Source organism: Erinaceus europaeus, unplaced genomic scaffold (genome assembly GCF_950295315.1).
Source record: "Erinaceus europaeus unplaced genomic scaffold, mEriEur2.1 scaffold_280, whole genome shotgun sequence".
NCBI classification, from domain to species: Eukaryota; Metazoa; Chordata; class Mammalia; order Eulipotyphla; family Erinaceidae; genus Erinaceus; species Erinaceus europaeus.
In genome coordinates this window covers 41,810-61,317 of record NW_026647319.1, presented here as the reverse complement: position 1 = coordinate 61,317, position 19,508 = coordinate 41,810, and the positions used below count along the sequence as shown (strand labels likewise).

At 37.6% G+C, this 19,508-nt stretch overlaps 1 long non-coding RNA gene across 1 annotated transcript; it reads right to left on the bottom strand.

Annotated features, from left to right (window-relative positions):
- Positions 1 to 1,526: 1,526 nt before the first annotated feature.
- Positions 1,527 to 6,387, bottom strand: LOC132536299 (uncharacterized). The gene is made up of 2 exons (XR_009547934.1): positions 6,159 to 6,387; positions 1,527 to 5,665 (listed from the first exon to the last, which is right to left on the bottom strand). It is a non-coding gene; the product is annotated as an uncharacterized LOC132536299 (long non-coding RNA).
- Positions 6,388 to 19,508: the final 13,121 nt, after the last annotated feature.

The following is a 19,508-nucleotide window of genomic DNA, read 5'->3' as shown; positions in this document are numbered from 1 at the left end:
AGCATCAATCTCAAGGCCCAATTAATTCCTTCCAGAGACCAATTTCCCAATCTGAGTTTGCTTCAATGCCAGAAACATGACAGTAAATTTGTAATCTTTGCTATCACTTAACTACTTTTGCTTGGAAGTTTGAATTACAAATAAATGCATCAAGAAAATAAAAATCAATGAACAGTGAGAGAGTCCTAAATAGACCAACATAGAATATGAAAAGGTAATCTAGGTTCCAAAACCTATAAGTGGAATATTAATTATCTCAGCAGACCATGTTTAACTATTATATATCTCATGTGTAAATGACTACAAGATACTCAGAGTGTGCCTCAAACCTTTTGGGTGTTGTTCCTGTATAACCAAAGAGAGTGATTATTACTGTAATTGATGCAACAGAATAGCCTACTGGAATTTTGTTTGGGGCTAGGGGTGCTCTCTCAAGTTTTTCTTATACTGTTATTAAAAATGACAGACAGGGCTCTGTATCCTCTTGTTTCAGATAATATGGCAGAAAGAATTCACATCAAAAGAGCCCTTGCTGCACGGCTTTTATTTTTAGAATTCTGCTTATTGATTAGGCCAGCATTATTTGGAGTGCACATTACCAACTAAACCCAATTCTGACTTTATTTATTTATTTATTTTAAAAAGGAGACATTAACAAAACTGTAGGATAGGAGGGGTACAACTCCACACAATTCCCACCACCAGGTCTCTATATCCCATCCCCTCCCCTGATAGTTTTCCTATTCTTTATCCCTCTGGGAGTATGGACCCAAGGTCATTTTAGGTTGCAGAAGGTGGAAGGTCTGGCTTCTGTAATTGCTTCCCCGCTGAACATGGGCGTTGACTGATCCATACTCCCAGTCTGCCTCTCTTTCCCTATTAGGGTGGGTCTCTAGGGAAGCGGAGCTCCAGGACACATTGATGGGGTCATCTGTCCAGGGAAGTCTGGTCAGCATCATGCTGGCATCTGGAACCTGGTGGCTTAAAAGAGATTTAGCATACAAGGCCAAACAAATTGTTGAACAGTTATGGACCTAAAGGTGGGAATAGTGCAGCATGGTGGCTAAAAGGCAGTAAGATATAAGGCAGAACAAAATGATTAATAAACAGGAACCAAAAATATAGATATATAGCAGATGAGAATAGGGATCTTGGGGTGGAAAGATTCTAGGGAGTCTATTTTAGGTATGTTCCTAGAGGCTCATGATTTTAGCAGTTTTTGCTTCATTTTGATAGCTAACATGGAGATGGACTAAAAACATTGTCTGGGAAGACGGTGCCAGAGTTGAGAATAGAGCTAGAAAGTTGGATTGGGGCAGAGAGTAGCTCCCAGGCTTGAGCCAGACTTTCTACCTTCTGCATCCTACAATGACCTTGGGTCCATACTCCCGAAAGGTTAAAGAACAGGAAAGCTATCAGGGGAGGGGATGGGATACGGAGTTCTGGTAGTGGGAATTGTGTGGAGTTGTACCCCTCTTATCCTATGTTTTTTGCCATTGTTTCCTTTTAAATAAAAGTTAAAAAAAAAAAAAAAAGAAAAGAAGTAAAAGAAAGGATGGACTACCCATCCAAAAAAGAAAAGAAAATATATAAATGAAATTAACTGTTTACCCCACTGATCTGACCCAGGGCCCATATATATTCATATTTAGCAAAGGAGCCTGTGCAACCTCTGAGTCCCTCTTAGTCTGAGCTTGCAGTCTATGGTCACAGCTGGGAACACTGCAGGTGCACTCATTTCTTGACCAGTCTTCCTCAAGTGGCAGGGTAGGATAACCCAGCCTCCCATTGGAGAGTGGGGCATCTCTACCATTGCTGCTTTATAGTGAGAACAAGTTTCTGGAGCAGCCCATGAGATAGCTTATGCTGATGTTCTTGATAGAAATGACCAGTAATGGCGGAAAGAGGGATCTATTAGAGGTTTAGACCCATCATATTTATTTGAGAATTCAAGGATTCCCTGATTAGAGTCCCAGATGGTGAGGTTGTCTGGTATTGACTAAAAAGGCCATCAAGTGAGCCCGTCTCTTGCCCTTATCCAGCTTTTCTTTATCTGACAAGCTTAGACTTTTTCCCAGTTGTTAAAACATTAAATGTCATTTGTTATATTCAAACCAGTATTAGATGTATGGGGTCTGCCTTCTATGGGTCTTTCTACTAGATTACCAAGCTTATTAGGCCTAATTCTAATCAATTAGAGAATTTGTGATGCCTTCAGCCTTTCTACGATGATCACGGGCTCATTAGGTCTAAGTATAATCGCAGAGGGTTATTAAGTATTTTTAAGTATCAGGTATATGATTGCTCCTTGCTTATGGATACATGTACATCTATACCCAGTACTCTAGGCTCTAGTTTCTATCTAGTATCTGTAACTTTGTTGGATAACGTGAGCTTCTGAAAATGAAACTAAGTTAGGAGATACTCACCAGATTAGAATTGGGAGGTTGACATCTCAGGCTTGGTGTCCCTAGTTACAATATTCAAGTACTTTTGTGTTTTACCTTCTTTCTCTATGTTTCTCTATCTGAAAAAGTCAGCTTAGAGTGGCAAAACTGTAGTTATAAACACAGTGTACACATACACACACACACACACAGAAAGAGATACATCTATCAAAAGTACTAGTGTTGAGTGGAGTGGTGGTTGAGTGCACATGCTACAATGTGCAAGAACTGGGGTTTGAGCCCCCCCATCCCCCACCTGCAGGGGGGAAACTTTTGCTAGTGGTGAAGCAGGTTTGCAGGTGTCTCTCTGTCTCTGTTCCTCTCTACTGCCCTCTTCCCTCTCAATTTATGGCTGTCTCTTTCCAATAAATAAACAAAGATAATACCAAAATAATTTTTTTTAGAAAAAAAGGTACCAGTTTTCAAATCAGCTCTTACAATTTTAACAGGAGATATAATTGTCTGGAGATGTTTCAGTGTTTCTAAAAGGTCATTGTACCTAAAATTGCCTGAAGGACTTGCTAAATAAACATTTCCAATCCTCCCCCAGAATTTCTTTTTTTTTTTTAATTTTTTAATATTTATTTATTTTCCCTTTTGTTGCCCTTGTTGTTTTATTGTTGTAGTTATTGTTGTTGTTATTGATTGTTGTTATTGATATCTTCATTGTTGGATAGGACAGAGAGAGATGGAGAGAGGAGAGAGAGAGGAGTAGATAAAGAGAGACACCTGCAGACCTGCTTCATCACCTGTGAAGCGACTCCCCTGCAGGTGGGGAGCCAGGAACTCAAATCAGGATCCTTACCTGGTCCTTGAGCTTTGTGCCACATATGCTTAACCCTTCACTCTACTGCCCGGCCCCCTTCTCCCCCAGAATTTCTTGGGGTGGGATAGAGAATTTCTCACAAATGCCCACAAGGTGCTGATATCACTGTTCAGGAGCCGTAATGTTGACCATTGTTCCGTACTAATATTAAAACTATGCTTTGTTTAATTGTAATTTTCTGTATGTACTAATGCCTTTGTAAAAATGCAACATAAATAAATTATTAAAAATTACACAGGGATAGGTATGTGATATACACCCTATTTTCAAAATGAATTTAGAGTTAATATTTTAGAGACATAATATTGCTCTATAAATTGCTATGGAAGCTTAAAAATGCTGACCTTCAATGTTTATATTTACCTTACTATAAAGTGGTTGGAAAAAAGTTCACAAACAAGTCTAAGCCACTACAGAATTCACAGCTAGACTGAAATAGAATTGGATTAGGGACACTTTTTTCCCTCTTGTTACCTTAAAAATCCCTATGTGCAAAGGTTCAAAACCCAGGCTAGGATCTTCTACCCTGGTGGTAAGAGTTAGAGTCCTCTTTTCTTCACCACATCATTCAGAGGTAGAGATGGAGATTTCTTTCAGAATTGATTCAATGGAAAAGAGAATTTCCAAGCATTGCTCATAGTAGAGCATAATAGTAAGCACTTTAGTTGACAATCTCTTAAAAAGGAGTTGACAGCAGAAAAAGCAATTGTCATACCTCTCCTTCCCTAATACTTTGGAATCTGCTCCCTCTTAAAAAAAAAAAAGCACTATCAATAACTGGCAACATATTTAAAGCACTTAATATGTGCCAGTTATGATAACATAGTATGTGCCAGTTACGATTGATTACAAATTGTTTCTCATTAATGTATATAGTTCACAAGTTGTATAGCTTATAAATCCATAGCAAACCATAAGATAAGGGAAATCATTATTCTTATTTTCTGAAATCAAAATGAGACTCATGAAAGCAAAATAAATAACTTACAAAAGCTCATCCACTGGCAAATGGTCCTATTTTTTGTTTGTTTGTTTGTTTGTTTTCCCCTGCAGGATTATTGCTGGGGCTCATGCCTGCACTACTCCTGGAGATTATTTTTTCCTTTTTGGTGCGCTTGTTGCTTAATTATTTTTTCCTTTTTGGTGCACTTATTGCTTACTGTTATTGTTATTGTTATTGTATAGGACAGAGAGAAATCAAGAAAAGAGGGAAAGACAGATAAACACCTGCAGACAGACACCTGCAGACCTACTTCACCACCTGTTAAGCGACCCCCTTGCAGGTGGGGAGCCAGGGGCTTGAACCACTGTCTTTGAACTGGTTCTTGTGCTTTGCACCATGTGCGCTTAACCCAGTGCGCTACCGCCCAGCGCCCAAGGCACATGTTCTTGAGCATCAGACTGTACTGCTCACTCCAACCCAAAATATTTTCTTGCAGAAAATGGGACAGAGAAGACTCAGTAGCTTTATCCAAAGCATTGGAATATGTAATTGGAGACCTATACTTAAGGTTGGAGTCTGTCTCTAACTATGCCTCTAACTAGGTGAGAATCTAGAAGAACTCATTTTCCTCTTTGGACAACATTGAGCTGTTATCCATAATTTTCTTCAGGAGCTGGTATGAGGACAAGTGAATCCAGTAATCTGCTAAAGATTTATTTGTTTGTATCAAAGAGGAAGATCAGAGCACTGCTTAGATCTGACATTTTCTGATGCCAGGAATCAAACCTGTAATTTCTGGGACCAGAGACATGCCAATCTGATGTGCCAACACTTTCTTTCTGTCCCAGATTCAGAAAAAGCTTAATAAAATATCACCCACTTTGAGATTCATATTGTTGGCAAACAGAAAGATTTAAAATGCCTCACGGTTAAAAGTTTTTGATTTTTATGTAATCTACCATTTCCCAAAAGCCACTGATCATATAAATCTAATTTTTAATGTCTTATTCAATGAGAAATAGAGAGATCCAGATCATCAGTCAGTCTGGCATATGCATAATATACCTTGGGGTATATTCTGGACTTCATACATACAAGTACTATGTTAAGCCTCTATGTTAAACCTCTGAGTCACTATTTATTTATTAATTTACTTATGATTTTAAAGAAATTGAGAGGGTAGGGGGAGGGAGGGAAGAAGAGAAGGGGAGTGTGTGTGTGTGTGTGTGTGTGTGTGTGTGTGTGTGTGTGTGTGTGTGAGAGAGAGAGAGAGAGAGAGAGAGGTGTATAGCATTGCTCTACAGCTTGTGAAGTTTCTCCCTGCTGGTGGGGACTTGGGGCTTAAACCAAGGTCCTTGCACATTATAACATGTGCGCTCTATGGGGTGCACCACTAACAAATTTTTCTGTGTTGAAGTACTGGAGAAAAATCTTAGACACTTCTGGGACCTTCTTCTTCTAGCGTTTGCCCTTCTTCCGTAGCCAGTCAACAGCGTCAGGTTGAGCCTGATGTAAAGTTTCAAGACCTCCTTTGAATCTGGAGAGGTGGCAGTCATTGACTATGTGGGTCATAGTCTGTCTGTAGCCCCAGGGGCAGTTCGGGTCGTCTCTGGCTCCCCAGCGATGGATAGCGGCGCGCCGGCCATGGCCTGTTCGATAGCGATTGAGGAGGGCCCAATCTTAACGTGCTAGGTCAAAGCTGGGTTGACGCTTGCAGGGGTCTGTGATGAGGTGTTTGTTCTTTACCTCAGCTGCCAACTCTGTTTCCAAGAGTCTGGAACAGAGAAGTTCAGTGTAGGCATAGGGGACCAGATTGGGTGATGAGTCGTCAAGTGTTGGACAGGGTGGGCGAAGATATCCACGTATATTGGTAGGTCCGGTCGAGTGCAGATGTGGGAAATGAACTTAGATGATGCCGCATCCCGACGAATATCTGTGGGACCTTCTTAAACTAAAGAAATAACCCAAACAACATAAAGCAAATGGGGGGGGGGAATCTAAATTTTAATAACGGTATGCATATAGGGAGTACATGTAGGTCCTGCCATTTAGAGTGTTATTTTAGACTCAAAACTATGCCTTCAGTATAGGAAGATAGTTCAACCTGTAAAAGCACTAGCCTACATGCTGGAAACCCCAGAGGCCATAGATTTGGTCACACATCTCCAAAATCACGATATGCCAGAGCTGGTCAGTGACATAGCTTTTTTTTCTCACTTTTTCTTAATAAACATATCATTTGTTTACTTAATTAATTATTTTTGATAGGACAGAGAAATCAAGGGGGAAGGGGAGATAGATAGGGAGAGAGACTGAGAGATACTTACATCCCTGCTACATCCCTGGTGAAACTTCCCTCCTGCAGGTGAGGTTTGGGGGTCTGAGCCCCAATAATGTGTGCATTCAACCAGGTGAATCTTTTAAAATATGCTTTCAGGGTATAGTGAGGGGGTCTTCAATAAATCTAGAGAGAAGGAAAAGGAATCTACAATGACTTTGCTTCGAAAGAAAAGGACTACGTGCCACTCACTAAAGAAAGGGGATATAATGAGCCAATCCAGAAAATCCATCACATACATTTTAGCCCAAAATGATCTACACACCAGAGGTACTTCTTGAAAATACCAACTTTGTGAAACTTTTGTTTACAACATACACAGTGATTATCCTGAATGACAAATAGGGGATGGTCATGGAATACTATTCTAGAAGTAATATCCTAAAATGTTTCTACCACTAAAATTTTGTGACTGACTTTATTCATTATGTGGAGTAGGGAAGAAGTCAGTAATTATTACAAAACCACTCATACCAAAACCTTATAGTAAGGGTTGTCATTAACTATGTGCTGGATGGACTAAAAACCTAGACACTATTCAAATGCTTTACATACATAATTCCAATCTTCATAATCACCATGTTATAACATTTATAGACACTGTTACATCTATTTTACAACTGAGGAAACTGAGGCTCTGAAAAGAGTAACTGTATATCTCACTGTGAATATTTTCTTTAGGAATTGGGCTTTCTAGAGTGCCCTGAGGAGACTAACAAGAAATGAAATAGAAACAAACCCATTTGTATTTTTATATTTGACCTGGTGTGCTTCATTAGCATATCAAAAGCACTCTAATGTGACTGTAATCTGCACTGTTTAATGTTTCTGACTTTCTTTTACTCTGTTTAGCATGGTTCAGTCATTGCCCTCTTGATCAAGTTACAGACAAAAGCAGCCTTCAAATTAGACCTATTAAGATTTGTTTTTAATGAGGAGATAATTCCTCTAACAACACAAGCCAGATTCAGCTAGGATATGATTACACAATCAGGGCCATCTTGCAGAAAGGAAAAGAAAAGCAGATTTTTGCTTCTTCTTTGAATAATTTCAGCCGGCCCTGATTAACTCAACACCACTTGAAAGCCCATCACAAATAAAATATTTGGTTCTTGTGAGTGATGAAGTAGTCACATGGTTTGTGCTGTGATGTGACAGCAGGAGAGTTTCTGTTTCAAGGATCTAGACTTCTTAGAAGGCAAAATACTCAGATTCAAAATATTGGAAATCACAGGAGGACAGATAAATGTGTTCTTTCTAAAGTTTGAGCTTTCTTGCTTTCATTAAGTTCACTTAGCAGCCTTCTTTGGCTTTCAGGAATGATTTGATTGCTAATCCCAAGCTTTTAGAACCTTTCTGCATGCTCCTATTTTCATTTTATGTTAAATAATACAGAATGCACATTCCTTTTCTAAAATATATTTTTTAAATCATTTACAAATTAGAAAATATTTTTATCTTTCTTGCAATATATTTTTGTAAGTCTTGGGGCAAGACAATTTTTTAAATATATTTTTTATTTTTATTTTAATTCTTTTTATTTTTATTTATTTATTCCCTTTTGTTGCCCTTGTTGTTTCGTTGTTGTAGTTATTGATGGAGTCATTGTTGGATAGAGAGAGAAATGGAGAGAGGAGGGGAAAACAGAGAGAGGGAGAGAAAGATAGACACCTGCAGACCTGCTTCACTGCTTGTGAAGCGACTTCCCTTCAGGTAGGGAGCTGGGGGCTCGAACCAGGAGCCTTACTTTGGTCCTTGCACTTTGTGCCATGTGTACTTAACCTGCTGTGTTATCACCCGACTCCCAGGGCAAGAAAAATTTTATTTGTACATTATTAAATACTTCAAATCATCATTACACTACATTTCACATCTACCTAAAGCATATTCATCAGAAACTCATTTATAGTATGTAACAAGGAGAATGATTTTGGACCACCATAGTCTCAATACTTCCCATATTAGTTCAAAAATTCTTTTATCTTTTCTCTTTGTACTGTTACTATGAAAAAAAATGATAGGCCTCTTTAAGAATTCAAAGTTGTTAAACAACATTAAAGTTGTTTGCCCAAAACTAAATTTAGAGTAAATGTCGAGGAATAGCTCTTAATCACAGACAGCAGATATAAAAAATCCTGTAGCAATAATAACAATCACTACCACTACTTATAGTTATACAAGTAAAACTGGACACAGTCAACTGATTTATTTGTTCCATATTAACATGGCAGAAATCTGCTCAAAGTATTTGAGATCTGAGTGACTGAATCAAAAAAATTAAATGACTCAAGGTCCAATTTATCTTGTGTACCATTACCCCTTACCTTCATTTCAACTTGACATACTAACAGGCACATTCATGACTTAATGTGGTCACTTCTACAAAACAAATGTTCAACTAATGTCTCTTTTCAGTATTGTAAATGTCCCAGGTCCGTCTCCCCCACCCCCAGTTTCATTCATTTTTTTCTAGATTTTCAGAAAACTCTCTACTGAAAGATGTTTATGGGTTATTTCTTCTATTCTCTTCTTAGTTCAATTACATCACCAGAGGAGCTTCCTTGAGCTGACTTCCTAAATGAAAACTAACCAGACCTTGTCATTTTTCATTGCTTCTTGTTTATGTTCAACCATATCAATTATTTCATTTATTGTGTTCTTACTTTTAAGTTCATACTCCTTGTCACAGTGCATGAACTTTGCGGATAAATGTTCATTCTATCCACTGCTACACCTCTTATATGTTAAAACTGAAATGTTATGTTTTATTTTCTCGGAAGGTATCTTCTTGCTAATATTTCATTGTTCATTTGATTTTCACTTTCTAATATAAATTACGCTGACCGGAAGCAGAAGTCGAGTTTTATGTGTATTCCAATTCCATCCTTGAATAATTTCCTTCACCTCCTCCCTCCCCCTATATATTTGAATATAATTTTGTCTACTATAGCTCAATGAGTATTTTACATTAAAAATTTAAAAAAAAAATAAAGCAGGAGACCTCTCTCCTTTGAGACTTCACTTAATATTTCTCCCAGATGAACTTACTGCCTCACAAAAGGACCCTTTGTCTTTTGAATTTAACCGGCTCTTTGTCTAGGCTGGTATCTAGCCCCGCAGGAGTAAAACGTCAATGCTCTCTATTTAATCAATGTTTTATTCTTGGCTTGTATTTCACTGGGGTTGGGGGTTGGGGAATGAAGCAGTAATTCACATTTCATTACAGATATATTTTTGACCCAGTTTAATTTCTGGTCAATGTTATGGGAATCTCAGTAACTTATAATTTAGTTTCAATCAGTATGAGTCCTTTGAAAAAATGTGATTTGATTTTTGTTAAAAGATATAGTAGCTGTGCCGATATTACACAAGACAATCCCGCATACCTGTCTGAAAAGTCATGTTTACCATATTCAGTTCTTTATAAGTCAAATTTGCCAGACTTTATTGCTTGTAGCGCAGTAGTTCCCCAAGTTCATTTTGTGGAACACTAACCTATAGTATTATTATTTTTTCTTCTGTTCACAAATAAAAATGGGTCCAATGGGCCAAATTTTTGAGAAATCAAGTATTAGTATATTAACTCCTTTGAGACTTGTTAGAAAATCTACTGAATTAATTTAGTGTAACGTTTAATTGATTTCTCAATTTATTTGACTGTAACAATTATTTGCACACACTGGACCCTTAATCACCTGAGATATTTGTTAGAAATGCACATTTGGGGCTCTCATCCTTTTGTATATGCTCAAGTTTGATAACACAGAATTTCTATGCTAGGACCACATCTAATATCCCAAGGGGTACTTTATTCAAATCACTTAGGAAACCATTCAATAGGTAGCATGCATGACCTGAGAATCTATATTTCTCACAAGTGCCCAGGTAGTGTTGATGTTGCAAATCTTCAAAGTATATACTGAGAAGCTAAATCATAAGTCAGATCCCCAAAAAGAAAGAAGCAATATGCCTGGCCTACATAGGGGGAAATGTCTGTATAAGCTTAGATAGAATCAAGAGAAAAATGTCACTGATTGTCCTCCTGATCATCCCTCCTCTGGTCATTCATGGACTTTTGTTGTACAGTGAGTAGTAATGGTTTCAGGATGTTCCTCATCTGGCCACCTACCATACTAGGTGTGTAATGATAGACTCATGAAAAGGAAAAATCTGAGGCCAAATATTCCTGAACAGGAGTTTCCTTCTTGAATTTAAAAATGAAAAGTAATGGCTATATGGTCCTAGGTGACTTACATATTCACTGTAAGACTGTTTTCTTACCTGTTGATTGGAAATCTTCTAGCATGTATGTTACTAGTTGTAATGAAAGTCATGGCATTCTAATAAAATTGTGACATTGTGGCCCATAGTAAGCACTTAATAATGATGTTGCTACTGCTAATGGTGATCTTATATTAAGCAGAACTATTCTGAAGTCAGCTTCATAGTTCAAGAGAAAACAGGATGTGGGAGCAAAGGTCAAGTCATCTTATTTTCCTTCCATGAGTAAGAAATACAAACTACATATTTTCACCTTGATTCTTTTCTTACAGCTCCAGCTGTCAAAACCACCTACCTAAACATCTACTGGATTAATAACTGTGGGTGAGTAGTGGAATTGTTGCAGATCTGTTTCCTTTTCTCTTTGTCGTATGACAGGGATAAAATAAAAATCTAGCAAAAAAAGTTTTAAATCCTTCCTGATCTCAGCTTATTTTAAGGAAAATTTAGTATTTGTCTAGACTCCATGTCTTTTGTTGTGTGAATTTAGGTAATGGATGAGGCAGCCACATGATATGAGTCTGGTTGTGAGGATCTAGAGAAGAAATGGTTGCGAACCATGTGTGAGAGCACTGAGTTGGTGGATAATAAAGCATGAACAGGAAGAGGAAATGGAAAAGGAGCAAAGGCTGGAGTTTTAAGATTGAACTGGGGAGAGGCTGAGATGAGGAAATTAATAGCTATCTGGAACATTAAGAACATCTCTAGGGTTATCGTCTTATATTTCTGGTCACCACATCTCTTAAGGAAATTTTGGTAGTGAGCTTGATTTATTTTCATTGACTTTTCAGTGTCTGACTTGTGACTTTATTGACTGTGACAAAATGCTGAAACTGACCTTGAGAACATCTATTATTATTTAAGCAGTATGTTTTCATATTTTTAAATATAAATATTTTATCACATTTACAGTCTGAATGACTGCACAACCTCCCTCCACACCCATCTCTCCTTCTCTGGTCATCTCTGTCAATCTCCTAAAGATCTATTCCTAAAGTTTTAAATATCCAGAGCTGCCTAAATTAGTCATTTTGAATTGGGTGCTCACACTTCACCCCATAAGGGACGTTTAGCAACGTCTGCTGATATTTTTAGTAATCACAATTGCAGTGTGTTACAGGCATCTATCTACTGGGTAAGAGACTAGGAATACTATTAAATATCTTACAATCACAGGAAAGCCCCCCCACACACACAATTATAGAAAAGAAATTAAGAATAACCTATCAGGATTATTAGAAATTTCTGTTCTTTAATCCCAGCCTCTCATGTCATTTGAGGGAATCTCTCTGAGTATAAATGTATAGCTTCAATTGTCAGAATTTAGCATCTTAGAGGAGTTACTGCCAAGTATTTGAAGAGGCAGTGAAGCCAGATAGAAAGAACCTTGCCCGGCTCTCTTGAGCTGAGTTCTTGTTCCACATCTGCCATATAGATTTATGTCCTTGGAAAATTCATATCTGAAGCCATACTTTTTTTCTTTTTTTCTTTCTTCTTCTTCTTTTTTTTTTTTTTTTTTGCAAAATTGGAAGGAGTTAAATAAATTAAGTTTACCTAAGGATTCTGTTTCACTTTAGTCTCTAGTTGAGAGTCTTCTCCTATATAAGAAATGATGCCTTCATTTGACCTTTGAAGAAGTGTTCAGTAAAATTCAGGTCAGCCTCAAGCTTGAGAAAGTGTTTGTACTATTTCTGAAAAAACAATAATAAGGACAGAAAGGAGGAGAGTTTGGCAAATTGCCACTAATAAAGCAAATATATCTCAGTGGAAATTTAGCATTTTCCTCCAATAAGACAAATATGGAGTCAAATAGTACTTGAAAAACAGTAAAAAGTTAATTCCCACAGAAAACAATGAATCAGGACTAACATCTGTTGGAATGCTTTTTTCTTTTGGTAAAGCAGGCCAATACCATACTATAAACTACAGCCAGTACTTGTTCACTCCTCTTTTCTCCCAAATGTAAAAACAAGTAAAATGTAAAAATTTTAAACAACATAAAAAACAATTTGCATTGACTTCATTGTAACAGAATGTAAACCAAAACACATCTTTGAAGTTCACAGCACAGATGGCAGGTCCCTGCTTTTCCATGGTAAGTGCTAAGCAAAGAGGGATTGCACCACAGGAAGCTGTGGAGACCACAAATATCTTAACACTGCAGAATTGGTGTAGAAATGCCATGAACAAAGATGAAATACATTAAACTGATGCATCTCTTTGGAGCAATCCATTTCTGGGACTTTCAAGGCAAAACTTTTGTTATTTGCACTTGTCGGTAGATCCTTACATTTTAGAAATAGGGCATGTTCTCTTGAGCCCCCTGTTGCAATGGGAGAGATGCATTTGTTCTGCTTTGTTGCTATCTGCCACCTGGTTGCTGTGGTGACTTGTGACGGGCATTTGAAGGAAGGAAGGAAGGTTTGCTGAAATCTCAAGTTATGCAGGGAAAACATTTTGACTTAAACATGTTAGAAGTACAGTTTGCATAGTTACTCCACATGAATGTGTGTGCACCTTAGAGAGAAAGAGACCCCCCCCCCAGAATATTCTACATGCTCTGATTTCTCATGTGTTTGGGCTTATACTCCCTACACCCTACACTCTCTCTCATTATTATTTGTCTACATAATGCCTGCCTGTCAGCCAAACTGAGAACTCTACCTTTCTACAGTAGACCCAATGTCTTTCTTTGGTTCCTTTACAATAAGAACATGAGCACTATAAACACATACAATAGATTTGTGCAGTGGAACCATGCTGGGCCTGAACACATACAGAAAAAGTGAGTGAAATATAAAAACTGAATCTTTTATGACCTAGTTTACCTGAGTATCACAGAAATTTGAAGCAAAAAGACACCAAGAAAAATTAAGAGCTGAGGATATCTATTTATGTTCAATTTATATCAGGGATTAGTGAAGGCCACAATGAGTATTTAGATACTTTAGTTTAAAATCACAGATAAAAATGATCTATTTATTTGTGAAAAGAATACAATGACAAATAAAATCAAGATTTTTGTATAGTTTTGATTATAAAACAATTGGATAGTCATAAGTTATGACTTCAGTTGGTACAATTAACTTTTTTCTTTTTTTTAGTTTCTCTCAAATCAAGGGAGTTTTTTATTGTCTTTATCAAGGGAAAATTTAAATGTTCTTGTTGGTTTAAAAATATCTCAATAGCCATTAATTTATGCCTTAAATATTATAAATATAGTCATTGATCCCCATAGAGAAAAAGCAATATTCTAATCCAGTGCACAACAATGGTGGATTATCATAACCCAAATCATTGTCCTCCAAAGACATAAATAACTTATTTCATCAATATGCTAAGAAGATAACATAAACCAAATGTCTACTGACAGTCGAATATAACAGTGCAGCAGCAGGAAGACCTCAAAAGCTACGGCTATGAAGTAACAGCAGACTCAGTTTGCTCTCCCTGTCAATGAGAAAAAGCAATGGAAATCACCTGAAAACTCAACTAAATACACCCAGGTTTTCTTCAGAAACTCACCAAGCCATAGATGAGTACAGACACATATGATTTGTGGATGGAAGAGGGGTAAGAGAGATTCCCAGGACTAAACAACCTTACTTAGGGAAACCTGGCACCAAATTGAGAGGCAAACAGCTAAGGCATACCACTTGCTGGGTCCAAGTCAAAACAACAACTGGGAAGAAAGAGAAAAAGAGAAAGAAAGAAAGAAAGAAAGAAAGAAAGAAAGAAAGAAAGAAAGGGAGAGAGAAAGAAAGAAAGAGAAGAAGAAAGTTACCTGCCACAGATGAATATAGACATCTGTGACTCCTGAGCAGAAAAGGAGTGAAGGATACATTCTTAGGACTAAAAAGCTATACTCAGGGATGGTACCAAGTTAAAAGAACAACTGTTAGAAAAAAAAATAATAATAAAAGAAAGAAAGACAATGAAATCACCTAAAACCTCACAAATTTACAACTATGACTTCTTAAGTTTCTAATGCTATTACCCCCACAGAGGATGGAACAACAGCAGGGAGACACTATGTTGACATCAAAGACCCTAAACTGGCCTGGTTACTCAGGGTAAAATCTCCTCTCCCCAACAACTGTGACTTCTATAGTACCTCACTTAGCCATAATTTGATATAAACAAGGCTGATCACAAGTGAAGGAAAACCTCTCAAAACTTAGGAAGCCTAGCTTAGTGGCAGCAGGTACCATTTTGGTACTTAAAAACAGACCACTTGGGGAGTCAGGTGGTAGTGCAGCGGTTTAAGCACAGGTGGCGCAAAGCTCAAGGACCTGCGTAAGGATCCCAGTTCGAGCCCCTGGCTCCCCACCTATAGGGGAGTCACTTCACAAGCAGGTGTCTTTCTCTCCCCCTCTCTGTCTTCCCCTTCTCTCTCCATTTCTCTCTGTCCTATCGAATAACAACAACAATACAATACAATAATGACAACAATAATAACTACAACAATAAAACATGAAGGGCAACAAAAGGGAATAAATAAATTTGAAATAAATAAATAAATAAATAAAACCTTAAAAGAAAAAAAAACAGTCCACTTGGTCAGAAGAAGGAAGGCAGGAGTTTGGGGGTGACATAAATGACTTCTTTTTTCTTGACTACTAAGGAGAAAGGAATCCCCCAAGGCTGTAATATCCCCAAAGGCTAAAACAACAGCAGGGAGACCCTATATAGATATCAAAAACTCTAAACTGCCTGGAGACACAGGATGAAAATCACCCTTGCCCCACCAAGATATATAAAGAGGAAAATCAAACACCTTAGCCACAGTGACTCCTGCTGACACAACAAGGAAGGATATATTCAGTGCTGAAATTGAGAAACAGACAGCAATGACAGAAACCCCAAATGACACAGATGAAGAAAAAATGGCATATTGTGAAATCAATTCAAGAAACTAAAATTAAGATTCAAAAATTTAGAGACAGTTTTGCAAAAAAAAAACAAAAAAACCTCCAAAGAGAACTACAGGGCTTAATGGACTCTTTAAATACATTTCAGATTGAGGTAAATGGCCTCAGAAGAAGATTTAATGAGGTGGAGGAGAAAAAAGTCAATGCTAGAAGACGCAACCACCACACTCTGTGAATTTAAAACTCTTGGAAAGGAAAGGTTTAAGAAAAAAAAAAGGAGGACTTATTAACAAAATAGCAGACTCCATTAGAAAGATGAATATCAGAGTTAATAGGATCCCTGAGGAAGAAGAAAGGGAAAGAGGAATGGAGAACATATTCAAAGAAATTTTAACACAGAATTTTCCATACCTGAGTAATGTTAAAAATAGAGAAATCCAAGAAGGTGATCAACACATCTAAATTCTTAAATGTAAAATGGCACACACCAGGACACATCATTGTAAGACTGTTCAACATCAGGGACAGGGAAAAAATATTGCAAGTTCCTAGGGAAAGGAAGAATGTCACATACAATGATAGAACCATCAGATTTCTCATCACAAACCCTAGAGGCATGGAGAGAGTAGAATGGCAAATTAAAAGTATTTTTAAAAGATAAGAATTGCCAGCCTTCTAAATTATCCTTCAAATATGAGGGAGAAATAAAGATTTTTTCAAATTTTCAAAAACTTAAGTAAGTTGCCACTACCAATCCTGCCAAGTAAGAATTACTGAGACGTGTTCAACGTGAAAATAAGAAACAAAGTAATTACTAATACTTTTCATGAGATGACCAGTATTAGAATAGAACCAGGAACACAACAACAAAACAGATAAACAGGCATGAATAAAGAGAGAGAAAAATAGAGTGACATAGTCCAATGTTGGTGAACCAAAGCCAACTTTATAAAGATGCTTGTAAATATTATAAGTTAGACACAATATTCATGATAACCTGAAAACAAAATATAGCACAAAGACAAAGAGGATTCTTATATACAGTATGGAAGACCATTTTAGAAAACCATTCACATAAAATAACAAACAGAAAAATAGTCAACAAGAACATAAAACAACCTCAAAAGTAAAACTAGAATGGCTATAGAAAACCACATTCATCAAAGATCACCTTAAATGTGAATGGCTTAAATCCACCAATCAAAATATTCAGAGTGACTGAATAGATTAAAAAATAAGACCCATCTATTTTATGTTTCCAGGAAACCCACATCAAGAAGAAAGACAAATATAAGCTCTGGATGACAGGCTGGAACAAGGTATTTCAAGCCAATAATGCAAACAATATGGAAGGACCTGTTATCCTTATATCAGAAAAGAAACAAACTAGACTTTCAGGCAAAGAAAGTGAAAAGAAACAGACATGGAGACTACATGGTGGTCACAGGATCAATCAAACAGCAACATATAGCCATCATCAATATATATGGTCTCAATATGCATGCACTTAAAAAAATTACTAACTGACCTTAAGGGAGACATCTACAGCAACACAATAATAATTGGAGACCTCTACACACCACTCACAACAAGAAACAGATCATCAAGACAAAAAATCAACAAGGAAATAGAAGCCTTACATGAAATCATAGATTATATAAACTTAACACATATGTTCAGAACCATTAATCACCCCCCAAAAGAATATATATTCTTTTCAAGTGCACATGGAATATTCTCAAGTATCAAATGACCATCTTTGGAGCACAAAGACAGCCTTAAAGAATATGTAAATACTGAAATAATAAAAAATATCTCTTCTGACCATGAAGTGGTGAGGTTAGAAATCAACCACAAATCAAATGCACAGCCTATATATTAAAAAGATTCAGTTTGTGTTTTGAAAAACTTTGAGACATACAATTGATTTTCCCCCTCTCATATTGATTAACTACTGATTTATATGTCTACATTTTGCTAGGAATGTACATAAACACCATTCCCACCACCAAAAGACTGTGACCCATCCCTCCCACCCATTTCCACCCCCCACTGTCCCAGGAAGCTGCATGTCTACCCCTCACCACAGGGTTTTTACTTTGGTGCTCTACTTACAATTTGATCAGGTCCTGCTTTTAGTTTCCCTTTCAGATCTTCTTAGTCAACTTCTGTTGATGAGTGGGATCATCCCATACTCATCTTTATCTTTCTTACTTAGTTCACTTGACATAATTCCTTCTAGCTCTGTCCAGGATGGGTCAGAGAAGGTGGGTTCATTGTTCTTGATAGCTGCATAGTATTCCATTGTGTATATAAACCACAGCTTTCTCAGCCACTCATCTGTTGTTGGGCACCTGGGTAGCTTCCAGGTTTTAGCTATTATGAATTGTGCTGCTATGAACATAGGAGTACATACCTCTTTTTGGTTGGGTGTTATGGAGTCCTTGGGACTCTCTCAAAAGCCTAGACCAAGTAGATTAGAAGCATCCAATAGCACAGCTATATACAAGATACTGGGTACTGTACAGCAAACCATAACAAAAGGACTTTTCAAAGTTAACCCAATTACCAAATAATGTGATGATAACATTAACTATCGATTGTCTTTTTGAACCCTAAGACAGCAGGAACCTCACATCTCCACTATAGAGTCCCTACTCCCCCCAGTCCTGGAACCCTTGGATAGGGCCCACTTTCCCATATGCATCTCCCAATCCATACCAAATAATATTGCATCCGCCGATCACAACCTAACCAACGCAACGATTGCCACCTCAACATGCTTCACCTCAGACTGTGTCCAGAGACTTTACGTGTGGAATGACAGCCCTTCAGCTTCATTACTCAGGTGAGACCTTTCCTTTTATAGTACACTCTAATTTCATCTCAGGTGGTTCACTTTCTAACAAAGTCCCATAACCTAGATATACACCAGTTTCTGTGAGAGAGAGCTTATGTTCACACGTATCCATAAACTACTGCAAAATATATACCTGAAAGCAGAAGTACACTAGAGTTTGCAGCGAGTACCTCCCCAATACTTCCTCTCCACTATTCCAAGCTTTGGGCCCATGATTGCTCAACAATTTGTTTGGCCTCGTATGTTAACTCTCTTTTCAATCACCAGGTTCCAGATGCCACCAGGATGCTGGCCAGGCTTCCCTGGATTGAAGATCCCACCAATGTGTCCTGGAGCTCAGCTTCCCCAGAGACACACCCTAATAGGGAAAGAGAGAGGCAGACTGGGAGTATGGACCGACCAGTCAACGCCCATATTCAGCGGGGAAGCAATTACAGAAGCCAGACCTTCTACCTTCTGCAACCCACTGTGACCCTGGGTCCATGCTCCCAGAGGGATAGAGAATGGGAAAGCTATCATGGGAGAGGGTGGGTTATGGAGATTGGGTGGTGGGAATTGTGTGGAGTTATACCCCTCCTACCTTATGGTTTTGTTAATTAATCCTTTCTTAAATAAAATAAAAAAATAAATAAAAAATAAAAATAAAAATAAATAAATCAACCACAAAAAGAAACAAAGAAAAACACCCGGACTATGGAGACTGAGTAACACCTGGGTCACTGATAATATCAAAAGAGAACTTAAAAATGTTACTTGGAGAACAATAAAAACAAAGAGACTTACTACCAAACCCTGTGGCATGCAACAAAATCTGTCCAAAGAGGGAAATTTATAGCAACACAGGCCCATATTAACAAACAGTGAAAATCTCAGCTAAGCTTCCTACAGTCACAACTGATTCAACTAGAAAAGGAGCAACAAAGAGATCCAAAAGTCAGGTGG